Source organism: Macrobrachium rosenbergii, chromosome 59 (genome assembly GCF_040412425.1).
Source record: "Macrobrachium rosenbergii isolate ZJJX-2024 chromosome 59, ASM4041242v1, whole genome shotgun sequence".
Lineage (NCBI taxonomy): Eukaryota > Metazoa > Arthropoda > Malacostraca > Decapoda > Palaemonidae > Macrobrachium > Macrobrachium rosenbergii.
The window spans coordinates 815412-827829 of record NC_089799.1 but is presented as its reverse complement, the minus strand read 5'-3'; the positions used below and the strand labels follow the sequence as shown (position 1 = coordinate 827829).

Here is a 12418-nt window from a genome sequence, read left to right as displayed (position 1 = left end):
TTCCAAGCAGGAGGAATTAGCTGAGGAACCTTGGACGTCTTGAAAGAGCTCGTAAGATCGTGGAGGTCCTTATTGTCAGACAAATCTAAACCTCTGTGTCTGAATACAATCGAAAGCATGCTCCGATAACACTTGATAGTCGGAACTGCTATATCGAGTTTTTCTCTTAAGTAAAGGAGAAAATCCGCAACCTGGCTCACAGTGATAGAGGAAGAGGAAAAGCCCTTCTTTTTACACCAACCTTTGAAGGTTGCTCACTTCGCTAGATATATCCTTTAGAAGAAGAACTTCTGGCTCTAGCGATGGCCCGTGCCACCTGGCCAGAAAAACCCCTTCACTCTGACCAAGTTTCGATAGTCTGAAAGCAGTCAGGTTCAGAGCAGGGAGATTCGAAGATATCTCGCAAAGTGGGTTTGTATGAGCAGGTCTGCTCTCATAGGAAGGGCCCTCGGAACGTCTACCAACCAGAAGAGAAACTCCGAGAACCAGTGGTTCGAAGGCCAAAACGTGGGGATGAGTCATCCTCGTCCCTTGTGAGGCCGCGAACTTGCGTATGACTTCTCCCAGAATTTAGAACGGGGGAAAAAGCGTAAACATCTATTCCCGTCCAATCCCAGAGAAGAGCATCTATCGCAACTGCCCCCGGGTCGAGTACAGATGAGCTTTACAGAGGGAGCCTCGCTGTTCTTGAGGTCATGAAAAGATCCACAAGATGGCGACCCCAAAATTTCCAAAAATCTTGGCAAACCTCCTGATGAAGGGTCCATTCCTTCGGCAGGAGTTGATGGCGCCAACAGAGCAGGTCTGCTCGAACATTTTCGACCCCTGCAACAAAACTTGTGAGAATCGAAATGTTGCGAGCATAGGCTGAAAGAATAATCTCTCTTGCAAGGCTGAACAGGGAACAAGTTGTATTGTCCGAGTTTGCTAGAACTACACGATTGCAAACTTGGACCTCGAAGAATGGAGAGCTAAAGATAGCCGCCAAATCTTTGAAGTTGATGTGCCAGGACACCTGTTCCTCTCTCAGGTTCCTAACACTTCCTCTCCCCTCTAGTGTTGCCCCCAACCTGTTGACGACCCCGTCGGAAAAACAACACTAGGTCGGGGTTCAGAAGCTTGAGGGAGATCCCTTCTGCAATTTCGTTGGATCGAGCCACCACTACAGATCCTCTTTCATATAAGGAAGAATTCTCAATTCCTCTTTCAAGTCTTCCTTGCTTTGCCAGTTCTCCAACAGAAAGAACTGAAGAGGCCTGAGATGCAGACTCCCCAGTGAAACAAACTTCTCCAGCGAGGAAATGGTCCCCAGCAGACTCATTCATTCCCTCACCGAGCATGTTTCCTTTTCCAAGAAGGCCGAGACTTTTTCGTACATACAAGTTGCCGTTCTTGCGACGGAGACGCTATAAAAGCCGCTGAATACATCTGAATTCCCAGACACAATGGACAGTGAGGGGAACAGCTGCGACTTTTCCACAGACCAGAAGTCCCAGGGACTTCACGAGTTGCAGAGTCAACTGAAGGTCCTCCAGATACCTTCGCTTCAACGACGCTCGAATCAACCAGTCGTCCAAGTAGAGTGATTTCCTGACGTGCGACAGGTGCAACTGCATCGCAACATTTTTCATGAGAAGTGTAAACACCCACCGGAGCAAAATGTGACGCCAACAGCATCTGGTCTTCCCAGGCGGTCACCCATCCAAGTACTGACCAGACCCAACGTTGCTTAACTTCGCTGATCGGACGAGAAGCGGTGTTTTCAACATGGTATGGCCGTTGTGCAGAGTCCAAAGCAGAGAGCCCTGAACTGGTACGTCTAGTCCCCAAGACAACCTGAGATACTTCATCGAACGTGGATGAATTGGGGCGTGAAGATAAGTATCTTGGAGATCCAAAGATACCATCCAATCCCGGGATGAAGGGCTCTAGTATTGACTGCGAGGTCTCCATCTTGAACTTTTCCTTCCGACCAAGTTGTTCGACCTGTTGACGTCCAAGACGGGTCTCCAGCCTACTGAAAGTTTTGGGACTAGAAACAATCTTTAGTAAAATCCCGGGGAACTGCGAGTCCAAGACCTGTTCCACTGCTCTCCGCTCAACATCTGTTGAGCAGGTCAAACAAATTTTCTGTTTGACAGGATGGCAATTGGGAAACAAAAACAAAGGAGGAGGAGACAGGAAGGGAATCAAGTAACCTCTCTCTAACAGTAGGAGGGACCAAACGTCTGCCCCTCACTCTTTCCAGGCTTGTGCAAAATGAAGCCTGGTTGCTAAGGGAGTCTGGAGATGAAAGGAGTCACTTGCTACCTCTCTTGGAAGTGACATTCCTTCGGGAAAAAACTCTCTCTCGTGGTGCGGGTCTCGTGTTGCTTCCCATGGAAGCCCCTTTGTTTGTAGGCAATTATTAGCTTTCGTTTACTTTTTGTATCATTGAGATCGGTGCATTCGATATGAAGGAGATGCAGTTTGAATGTCGATAACTTTAGTTTTGAGAAAAACGATATTTTTTGCTTCTCTGTGTATTTATTTGCTTGTTGTTACACAGTTTGATGTTTTTATGACATATTGAAAAGCCAAAAAATAGACTTGCAAAGTAATATAACTTCGCTAAATGAAGCTAAATGAAGCGAGTGCCAAAACACGGCTCAGGTTGGGCAGCGCGACATCTTACTTAGTCAAGCTCTGAGCTGCTACTGACTGACTGCCACTGACTGCCCTGCGGCATTCCTGGCTTTCGCTGATGCGTACTAGGTCCACAGGGTTGCCATATAATGCATTAGATATATTATTTCATAGCTAAAAGGAAATTACTACCGATATACTGACATTATCATTACATTATACGAAAAAAGTAATTTTGTCTAAGATAGGGTTACTGTTTTTGTTTATAACTCCTAACTATGGCAAATTTTTTAATAAAACTTTCTGAGAAGATAGTCAGGATATGTATGATGCCATATATAAAATATCCCAGAAAATTTTTATTTTTTTCGTCAAACGCTCCCCTTAAGACAAAGACAACTGCGAAGGTGGAGAGAGAGGAGCCAAAGGTTGAAAAGTCTCAGGAAACAGATCCTTAAGTAAAATAGCCAGAGTCTGATAATCAGAGGAAGAAGAAGACAAAAGATGTTTCTCTTCATCCAAAGGCTGTGACGAAAAGCGGATGTTCTTCCCCAGCTGGCGGGTCTTGAGTGAGTGGTGAAAATAGTTCGATTAAATCGATCGTGGCGGGAACTCCCGCGAACGAAGAAGTCGTCAACTAGAGTGCGTATAGTAAACATAAAAAATGTGGAACGCTTCACGATTAACGTGTCATCCTTGCGCGCAGGGGCCATGCTAATCTTCTCTGTATCGTTCCAATTTTAGTATATGTACTGCCGAAGCAAGTACTGGCTAAATTAAGAAGGACATCAGATGTTGAAGCGGTTAGTTGTGCGACATGATGTACAACTGGAGCGGCGTCCACACAAGACTTGAAGCTATACGGCGGCGAAGACGGCGGAGCGTCATGGAGTGACGCACGAGAGGCTCCGTGGCAAGTACTAGAAGAGAGTCACAGCGTGGCGTGGCGCGGCGTCATGGCTGAGGCACGCGCCGGCGTCAAGGTGAGGCGCGCGTGAAGCGAGAGAAGCGCCGCGAAGAAGCAAGACACTCGCTCCTGGCGCGAGTCAAGAAAAAAAGTCCAACACCTCAAATCGGGGAAGACGAATAGGAAGCCACTAAACACTCTCTCTAGACGACAGACGAGCAGCCCCAAAACATCTAGCAGACGAGGAAGACGAAGCAGGAGACGAAGGTGAAAGTCTGTACCTCTTAACAGGCAGTTTCGAATCTTGAAAGGTTCATGAGAGCATCCAGCTGTTGTTGCAAACCCAACAAAATCTTACGTGTTGGAGAAGCAACTCTCTCGGGAGAAGGGCTGAACCTGAGAAAAGGAAAGGGGCGAGAGACATATACTTCCTTCCACAGGGAAGAAGCTCTAGCCCTTGCCTTAGCGCGACAGGGGTCGAGTAGCGTCATCATTCGAAAAACACTTTATTCTCTTCTGCAGAGGAATATCCACGCAACTTTCGGGGAAGAGTACAAACGTCTAGAGGAAGAGGGCGTGAAGCGTCCTCTCCTCTAAGCTTCTCTTAAGAGGGCGAGAGTCCAACCGAGCTCCAACCCCAAGGCGGGAGGGGCGTGTCGGAGGACGAAAGCAATCCTTCAGGATGCGTGCCTGAGCACGATCCCTGGCAGCCTGGGTAGCGTCATCAGGACCTGCCGAAGGGACGCCAGATCGGTGGGAAGCCCCGTAACCCTCATGCGGCTTTCGACATGCCCCCTCCCTGGTCCTGGGAGTTCGACAGAGGTCCAGGCCTAGAGGCATTATAGGGCCGATCTGACGCCCCCTCCACAACACTAGGGGCACTAGCACTAACACTATGCGTTGAAATGCAATCACTTTAGTTTCAAGAGCACGCATTGACTCCAACACGAGAGCCAGGGAATAACCTTCTGCAGCAACAAACTACAGGGTTAGTACTAAAATTTACTACAGGGTTACTAGTAGGAGAAAACCCTGACTGTCCATCTAAGGATGCACTCTAGGAGGAAGATCTCCTCAGCCTATCACGCTCCAATTTAAGCATATAGGCTACATATTTCTTCCACTCACCCTCAGACGATCCCACACATTCATTACCGATTATCATAGAGCATTGAACACCCTTACATATCATACATAAAGTGTGAGGAACTATCAAAATCTTCGATAGCCTCACCTTACATTCACCCAAGCTACAGACTCAATAGCTAGAGGTAAGAGATCTTAATTATAAGAAAAGTCAAAAGCAAAATCAAAAACGGTCCACAAAGAGCGTATGCCAAGTCACAGATCCAGTCGAATACCAAAAAACAACCAAAATACTTAAGTGACAACAAATTTCGAAATCCAAATGGCGGAGGAACTGACAACAGGTGTTGACAGTCCGGCGACAGAGAAAATCTGAATAGAAAATGGGAATGGTTCCTGATACCCGCCTCCCAGCGGCGGGAATGGGTACTAACCACCTGCCCAGCCACTGCGTGTGCCGCGAATTTTGAAATTCTGTCGGACTTCGGAGAATACAGCTATATATATATCTGACGGGTAAGTCTCATGAACAAATAGATTTTTCCTTTGTCAAAATCCCTTTTCACACACCCTCCTAAGATCACCTCCAATCAAGTCCTCTAAGGAGAGATTTGAATCACACCCACTACAGTCCTTCCAATCAACTATTTGAAGGGGAGGCCTTGCTGATAAATCCTTCCAATACGGCTAGAAGGAGGTGGAGATCGCAGATAACAAACATTCCAGGGGTTCAACAGGGTGGAGATCGCCAGGGGAGAACAGATCAAGACTGTGTCCTTTGAGGGAGAGTACGTCTCCCTTCGCTTCCGTGTTCCCCATATAGACTGAGTCAAGTTAATTACTCCAGAGTGATTTCATTTTATACCACTGTTACCTGTTAATTTTGTACTGATCTTTATAATACTAAATACTAATTAAAGTGAAGATATTACCGATCTCGTCTCCATACGCCTTCCTGAGAGATATCAATACTAAAAATAATTAATCCAGAAGAAATAGCACATCACTGCGGTAGCGATGCAGTAAGGACACACTTAGAGGAAATCAAGGTAAGAAGTGAGAGACTAAAAACATACAACAGAGGATAAAGATCCTTAACACTGAGACACTCAATTCAGAACATCATTCACTAAAGATCGGTAGACTGAGCTAGATGATGATGTCTGCAGCTTTCAAATGTCTCTTGTAGCACCTCTGAAAAAAGGCACCTGCTTCCTGACAGCACCTGGACAGCCCAAAGCCTGTCTGCGTAAGAGCGTACTACCATCTGGTGTCTCTTGAAGTGAGGTTGTTTGAGAAGAAATGAAGGATTCTTGGAGAGTCCACCAATCAACCTTAGCAATTCAGGAGCCATAAATTATGGTTCAGAACGGGGCTACGAGGAACATCATAACGTTCTGACTAGCCTGAGAAAGTTCAGCCCTCCCTTGACCATGTCGAACGGTGGAGAAGCTTAGAGGTCTAGGTTGGAATGATCTTCCAGTAAGGTGTCTGTTGCCCAGACTAGAAGGCTCCTTTAAGGTGGCAAACAGTCAGATCAGCTTGCCCCATAAAGGAACATAACCCGAAAGTTCAGGGGACTCAAGGTCCACTCAAGAGCAAGAGTGATTTTCTGACAGCTCAGTTTAACCGCCAGAAATTTCAGTTGGACTAGAAAAAACTTGATTTATCATCCGCAGAAAAACCTTCGTCACTTGGTAGCAAGAGCTAATGTAAAAAAGTAAGGACTGTGATCGTGTCTAAAAGAATACCGCAGTCTAGGAGTGAGCGAGAGTCAAGAAGAACTGAAGTCTTAAGCGAATGGCTCTGAGCTCTCTGGCATACATGTGAAGGTTCATTCCCCCAAGGACACGTCCCAGAAATTTCCTGGTTCCCCGAGCGGGCTCCCTATACTAGAGCAAGGAGTGAGAAGCAGTCTAAGACTAGTCTCATGATGAGGGACTTCTTCCAAAAGTCTAAATCCGGACAGATACCACCATAAGTCCGATGAAAACCAAGTCTTTGGGAAAAAACAGCAGAGTTCGGTCATGATTCTTTGTCCCTTTCAGCCTGGGAGAGGCTGAAGTTCATGGTCAGAAAGAAAGACAAAAGTAAGCATAGCGAGGGCTCACGAGAAGTCTTATGCCATAGATGTTGAAGCCTTAAATCTCGCACTGGAAGACCCTGTCTTGTAGGACGGGTCTGAGATATCTTTTGGAGTTTGTTTGTGGACATGAAATAAAGTAGCCTACATATCCAGGAACCCCATCCACATACCCTGGAGAATGGACAACAGGGCTGTTCGGTTGGTCTCTGCAAGTGAACAAACTTGTAGAACCTCTTGCAGACTCGCAGACAACCAAATGGGCTAGTTGCCGACCCTGTTGATATTTGACAGCCACGGACACACGGCCATCAGGGTGGGATCGACTTCTTAGCGCGATAATGCCTTGCATGAACTCAATGACACCTTGTACAAACTGACAGCATATGCGGAACTGTACTTGGTTAAAAACTATCTGACATGCTTATAGGAATTTGGAAAGTCCATAAGATACACAAAAGTCTGGCCCTGGGTAACAATGGTCTTGAACATAACCAGGAGTGACGACTTCTGCTGCAGTCCAACACAGCGCTCTGAAAAATAAATAAATAAATTAAAATAAAAAATGTGAAAGGGAACTAGGCATTCAGCGGTGGAAGCCTAGTATGGCTAGAAAGAGCTGTGCTCTCTGGAACAGGTGTTGGGCACTCAGGATTTGGCGCCAGGCGCCATAAAAGCTGGAGTCAGAAGCTCTGAAGATGATCAGGGCGCCGCTAGAGAGAGGGTTCATGGCGCTTCCTCCTGCCTGGAGCCCAAAAGTTTCCATAAAAGAATGGTCAGGAGAGAAGATATCATAATGCCAAAGGGAAAACCGAACCAAGGATATATACCGTCTGAGAGTAGCTGTGAAGCGATGTCCCTTGGCAACACTTGAGAGTCTCCAATCTTTTTAGCCCCTGCTCCTGATGTCAGTCAACAAAAACCCTTACTTCAAAATCTTGACAAGAACTTCAACCAGGAAGACTATTCTGCCTAAGCATCAGAGGGAGGGAAGGATAAAAAAAACTTGTTATGCTCCCTTAAAAAACCAAAGTCGGACTCCCAACTCCCTGTAGAGGTGACAGCCTTCTTCAACAAGCTCATAAATTTGTACACAAAAGTCCCTGTCTGCAAAAGACAGTGCTTTGAGGCACTAATTGATGTCACAAAAGGGAGCAATTCAGCCCGTCTGGGACTCTAGGCGAAGGTAGAACACGCTGAAAAGAGACAACCACCTGAGAGTGGTTGTATGGTACTCACAGGAGGGAGTCTGATACTGAAGGAGGTCACCCAATGATCAGAGACTAAAAAGACTGGCATCAGTCACTAGTAGGCTGGCACCAGACACATGAGAGCTGGTGCAGGAAGCTCTACAGTAATACCCCGAACTTGTGCAAATTCACAGGCACACAAACTTTTCATTGGAACCTAACTAATTATCAAACACAAGTTTTTCAAAGACAAGTGAACATTTGCAAATACTGACAAACCCTGCAAAAGTGTTTATGTTTAATTTTTTATGTAATTTATAACTTTTCAAGCTTTAATGTGTAAATTAAAGAACATTACATAATAAAAGTAATAATTTCTCTCTCTCTCTCTCTCTCTCTCTCTCTCTCTCTCTCTCTCTCTCTTTACTGAGACAAGAGAATTTTCATGGTACATGTACATGTTTATATGTTTTGTATGATAAATAAATTTTTTACCTAATAATAAGTACTAATTTTCAAATATTAATAAAATTAAATAATAATAATAATAATAATAATAATAATAATAATAATAATAATAAAAAACTGTAATTACAAAATTTGTATGTGATACGTATTTTAAACAAACAAATTTCTGGGCTCGACCTGTGTCACCCAGTGAAATGATCCATTAGCACTCATTTCTAGGTATAAATATTGCTAAATATACCAGAGAAAAAGCTATCCATAATGCCAGGGTTACGACCCCTGGATCGAACACCATTAGATGGTGTCGGTATGCACAAGGGGTGAGTGGTTGCCACTACCACAGATCTTCGTCCTACAGATTTCTCCATTCTCAAAACCCCGAAAAGGGAGGAGCCGTTCCAAAGCCTTACCCTCCGCACCTAGCCAACCACCACCACGGCCGCCATATTCATTCCAATTTAGCACGCCTTCCAGGATACACCGTATTTTTCTTTGGTGTTGTCATTCGGTTTTTTCTACTTGCATCATGTCATCCCACCAGGAATTTCCACCATCTAAGTTGAGTACCATTTCCTTTTGATTTTTTATTACAGAGGCATTATATTTTGACTGTTAAGTATATTGTTTACCAAGGTAAATAGTTCTGATTCTGCCAGGCGTGGGCTGTGTCTGCCTCTGCAATGCTTGACCCTCAGTCTTCGCATTTTATTAGCAGAATATTTCTGCTAGTTTTTATCCATACTCCGTTTCAGTTTGGAGCCTTATTTGGAGAATTTACCATTTCGCTGGTAGGAGGTAAGGGAGCCCGTATCATGACTGATCTAGGCTAGGGATGGAGGTACACCCCTCCCTTTTTCTGATCATAGTTTTCCTCCCTTTTCACTGGTTTTCTTCCTCCATCAGCGAATTGGTGCCTTCTCGATGGTGGTATTATTATTATCATGATCATAGCTGATGTGTACAAGGATGGATGACATGTCTATTCTTGGATTAGTTTATGTGTGCGATTCGGCGTCAGAGGTGGCCATTTTGGGTATCCCCGCCTCCCGTATAACGGATGTTGTTTGGCCCTCGCTGCCGCTGAGTCATTTATGTATTTATAAGTATATAATTTTTAGACATCTCACATCGAATGGTTAACTTTTATTATGTTAGTGCTCTTGACGACAGATAGTTTTATTCGATTAGGTATATTCTAGCCTAGCCTACTCGACCGAGCCGTAATTCGGTTTTGGAGGGTGGCTAGACAGTACGTATGTATACCTTAGTTTTACCAGACCACTGAGCTGATTAACAGCTCTCCTAGGGCTGGCCCGAAGGATTAGACTTATTTTACGTGGCTAAGAACCAATTGGTTACTTAGCAACGGGACCTACAGCTTATTGTGGAATCCGAACCACAGTAAAGCGAGAAATGAATTTCTATTACCAGAAATAAATTCCTCTAACTCTTCATCAGCCGGCCGCGGGAATTGAACTCCGGCCCATCGAATGACAGTCTGAAGCTCAACCGACTCAGCCAAAGAAGGGCTAGTAGGCTAGACAGGATAGGCGCTTTTACACGATGCTCAGACTACCTAGCTCACCTGACCAGGCCGTTTTGAGGTTTTGGAGGGAGATGTTAGATTTGTAAGGGAGTTCCTCGTTCACTCTTGGCCCACCTGACCAGGCCGTTAGGTTTTGGGAGGTGAGGTTAGGCTAGTGAGAGAGTTGCTCTTCACCCTTAGCCCACCTGGCCAGGCCGTTAGGTTTTGGAGGCTGAGGTTAGAATAGTGAAGGGTCTCCTCAATTCATAGTCTGCCACCTGACCAGGCTGTCGGTTTTGGAGGGTGTGGCTAGGTTATGCGAGGTTCTTCTCCCCCCCCCCCCTCACCTGTAGCGCTCATTCTGGCCTTCCTGACCAAGCCAAAAAGTTTTAGTTTTGGAAGGTAGGCTGGGATCGAGAGGCTGCGCAGGTTATTTCGTGTATATAGCCTAGTCCTTCTTTACCTGATCGATTAAATTTTGGCGACGTGGCCTGGGCGTCTTCCTAGCAGAGGGAAACCGATCGCTTGCGTTCGGCACCCCCGTGAGGAGGTTACATTCAGCTTCCAGAGGGTGCTACCCACCCGACTGGTCGCCGTTCGCCGGGTTTCCGCCACTCACCTACCTTTCCCTTATCGGGCGGTGTTTCATTTGCTCGCTTTCCATAGTTATAGCTGGAGCGTCGAACACTGTCCCAGGGATGCAATCATGAGTTACGCTATGTTAAGTCTCCGCCAGGTTAGTCGGATCTTTCGTTGTTATCGTCCATGTTACAACTCCGGTGGGTATGGTTTTCGGTTTAATTGGCGGTTTCCACTATGTGGTTTCCGCCCTGGGCGATTGAGAGATGGGCCATATGCGAACACTCCTTTCCGCCACATTACGCCGTTTCCATAATATGTGACATAACGAGATTTCAGTGGTAAAATTCATGGCGGAGTACCATAACGGCGGAGTATCATAGAGTACTTATTTTTAACATAATAGTTAGCCATTCTGTAGCATAACCTATGTTTATTAGTCTTTTACTACCGGATTCAATTCCAGCTGGTTTTGCCTGATGACATGCATGTTTCATCACCCATAAATCTGTGTTAAGGTAGCCTATTACCGCCGGACCTAATTCCGGCGGGCCTTGCCTTGACGATACTCATGTACCACCATTCCACTCACAGATGGTACGTTATCAGGAGCCAGGGTGCACGGCGGTTCTCCAACAACCCTGTGGACACGAGGTGTGCCGATCGCACTCCAGCTGCTCGGTCCACGTTGGGGACCTGGTCGTTTGGCACCCAGATGGCTGTGAAATCTGCTACGCTCTGTACGAGTTAGTGGTGGATGAGTCAGTAAGTTTTAAGAGACCGCTAACCTTTAGTCTCTTTTTGACTTTAATGGCTTATATAGACATATACGAGAAAATTGGAGAATACTTTCAGTAAGTCCTACCTTTTCTTACAGTCTGACCAAATCATCCGTGACTCTTCGCTGTCGACCCTGAAGATCTGGGTCGGCGGATATGGGAGGAACGTTGCGTCTGGCAAACCATATGTCCTGTCGGAGGAGATTTGTAATCTCCTCTACCCCAGTGCCCGGATCTCCGCTGCAATGCCGGCGGAATTGGCCGCCCCAATCATCGAGAGGATCCGGCAAGAGACGCAGCTCTCCCACGAAGACAACCTGTGCGGAGAGGTGGCGGAAGAGGTAACGGCCATCAACATCCACCTCGAGCCGATGAGTGTAGATTTGGACCATCAGGTAGAAGGTAAGGTGGTAAGTGAGGCAGGGGGAGAGGGTTTTGGTAGTCCCCTTTTCAGTTCTCCTTCTTCTTCTTCTTCTTCCTTTCAGGGGTTTCCTAAACCAGCTATCCTTGGGGACAGATCTCGGTCTGTTATCCCCAAGGTGAAATCCTTAAAAAAGAAGGACTTACCAAAGTCCTCTAGACCTCAAAGGTCTCATCCGCCAGCTCCCTCAAGGTCGTCACTGGCTCTTAAACCAGTGGCGTCCTCAAGTAAGGCTACTCCCCCGTCCAAAGGGTCGAGATCCAGAGTGTCTAAGGCTAAACCCCCACAGCCTAACTTTGACCCTGAGGCCTTTGTCGAACTTCTAATGCAGAGGATCGACTCCAAGGTTGAAGCTAGGCTACAAGACCTTTCTTCTCAGCTTGTTTCAAGCTTGGAGACCTCTGGTCAGTCAGTGCTGTCATTGGCACAAAGGATGCAGGCCCAGGAAAGCTTGCTCTCCGGATTTATCCAATCCGGAGCAGTACAGCAGTCCCATGTTGTTCGGATGCCTCCAGACTGGCCCCTTTGATAAGGGGAACCTGTGGCGGCTGGCTCTGCACCCCCTGCATAATGACACCCTGACCATCGAGGGTTTGGGCACTCGTCGTCTGGAAGAACTGGAGTTCATTCCAGCCGACCTGGTGCCTCCCTACCCAGGCTATGCCAGGCTAACAGAGGAAGCCTGGATTAGATCCGATAAGGTCCTGAAGGAAACGGTTATTTTTCCCAGGGACCAAGCCCAATCCGCCCTGATG

At 46.3% G+C, this 12418-nt stretch overlaps 1 protein-coding gene and 2 non-coding genes across 4 annotated transcripts in view; all 3 read right to left on the bottom strand.

Moving 5' to 3' along the window:
• The window catches only part of LOC136837763 (DNA-directed RNA polymerase II subunit RPB4-like), a 260105-nt gene that overhangs the window by 85617 nt on the left and 162070 nt on the right, over nt 1-12418 (bottom strand). The gene's annotated exons all lie outside the window — the stretch shown is intronic.
• Nucleotides 1666-1784, bottom strand: LOC136837779 (5S ribosomal RNA). Its single transcript, XR_010852767.1, has one exon. It is a non-coding gene; the product is annotated as a 5S ribosomal RNA (ribosomal RNA).
• On the bottom strand, nt 3286-3393 carry LOC136837783 (U6 spliceosomal RNA). The gene has a single exon (XR_010852769.1). It is a non-coding gene; the product is annotated as a U6 spliceosomal RNA (small nuclear RNA).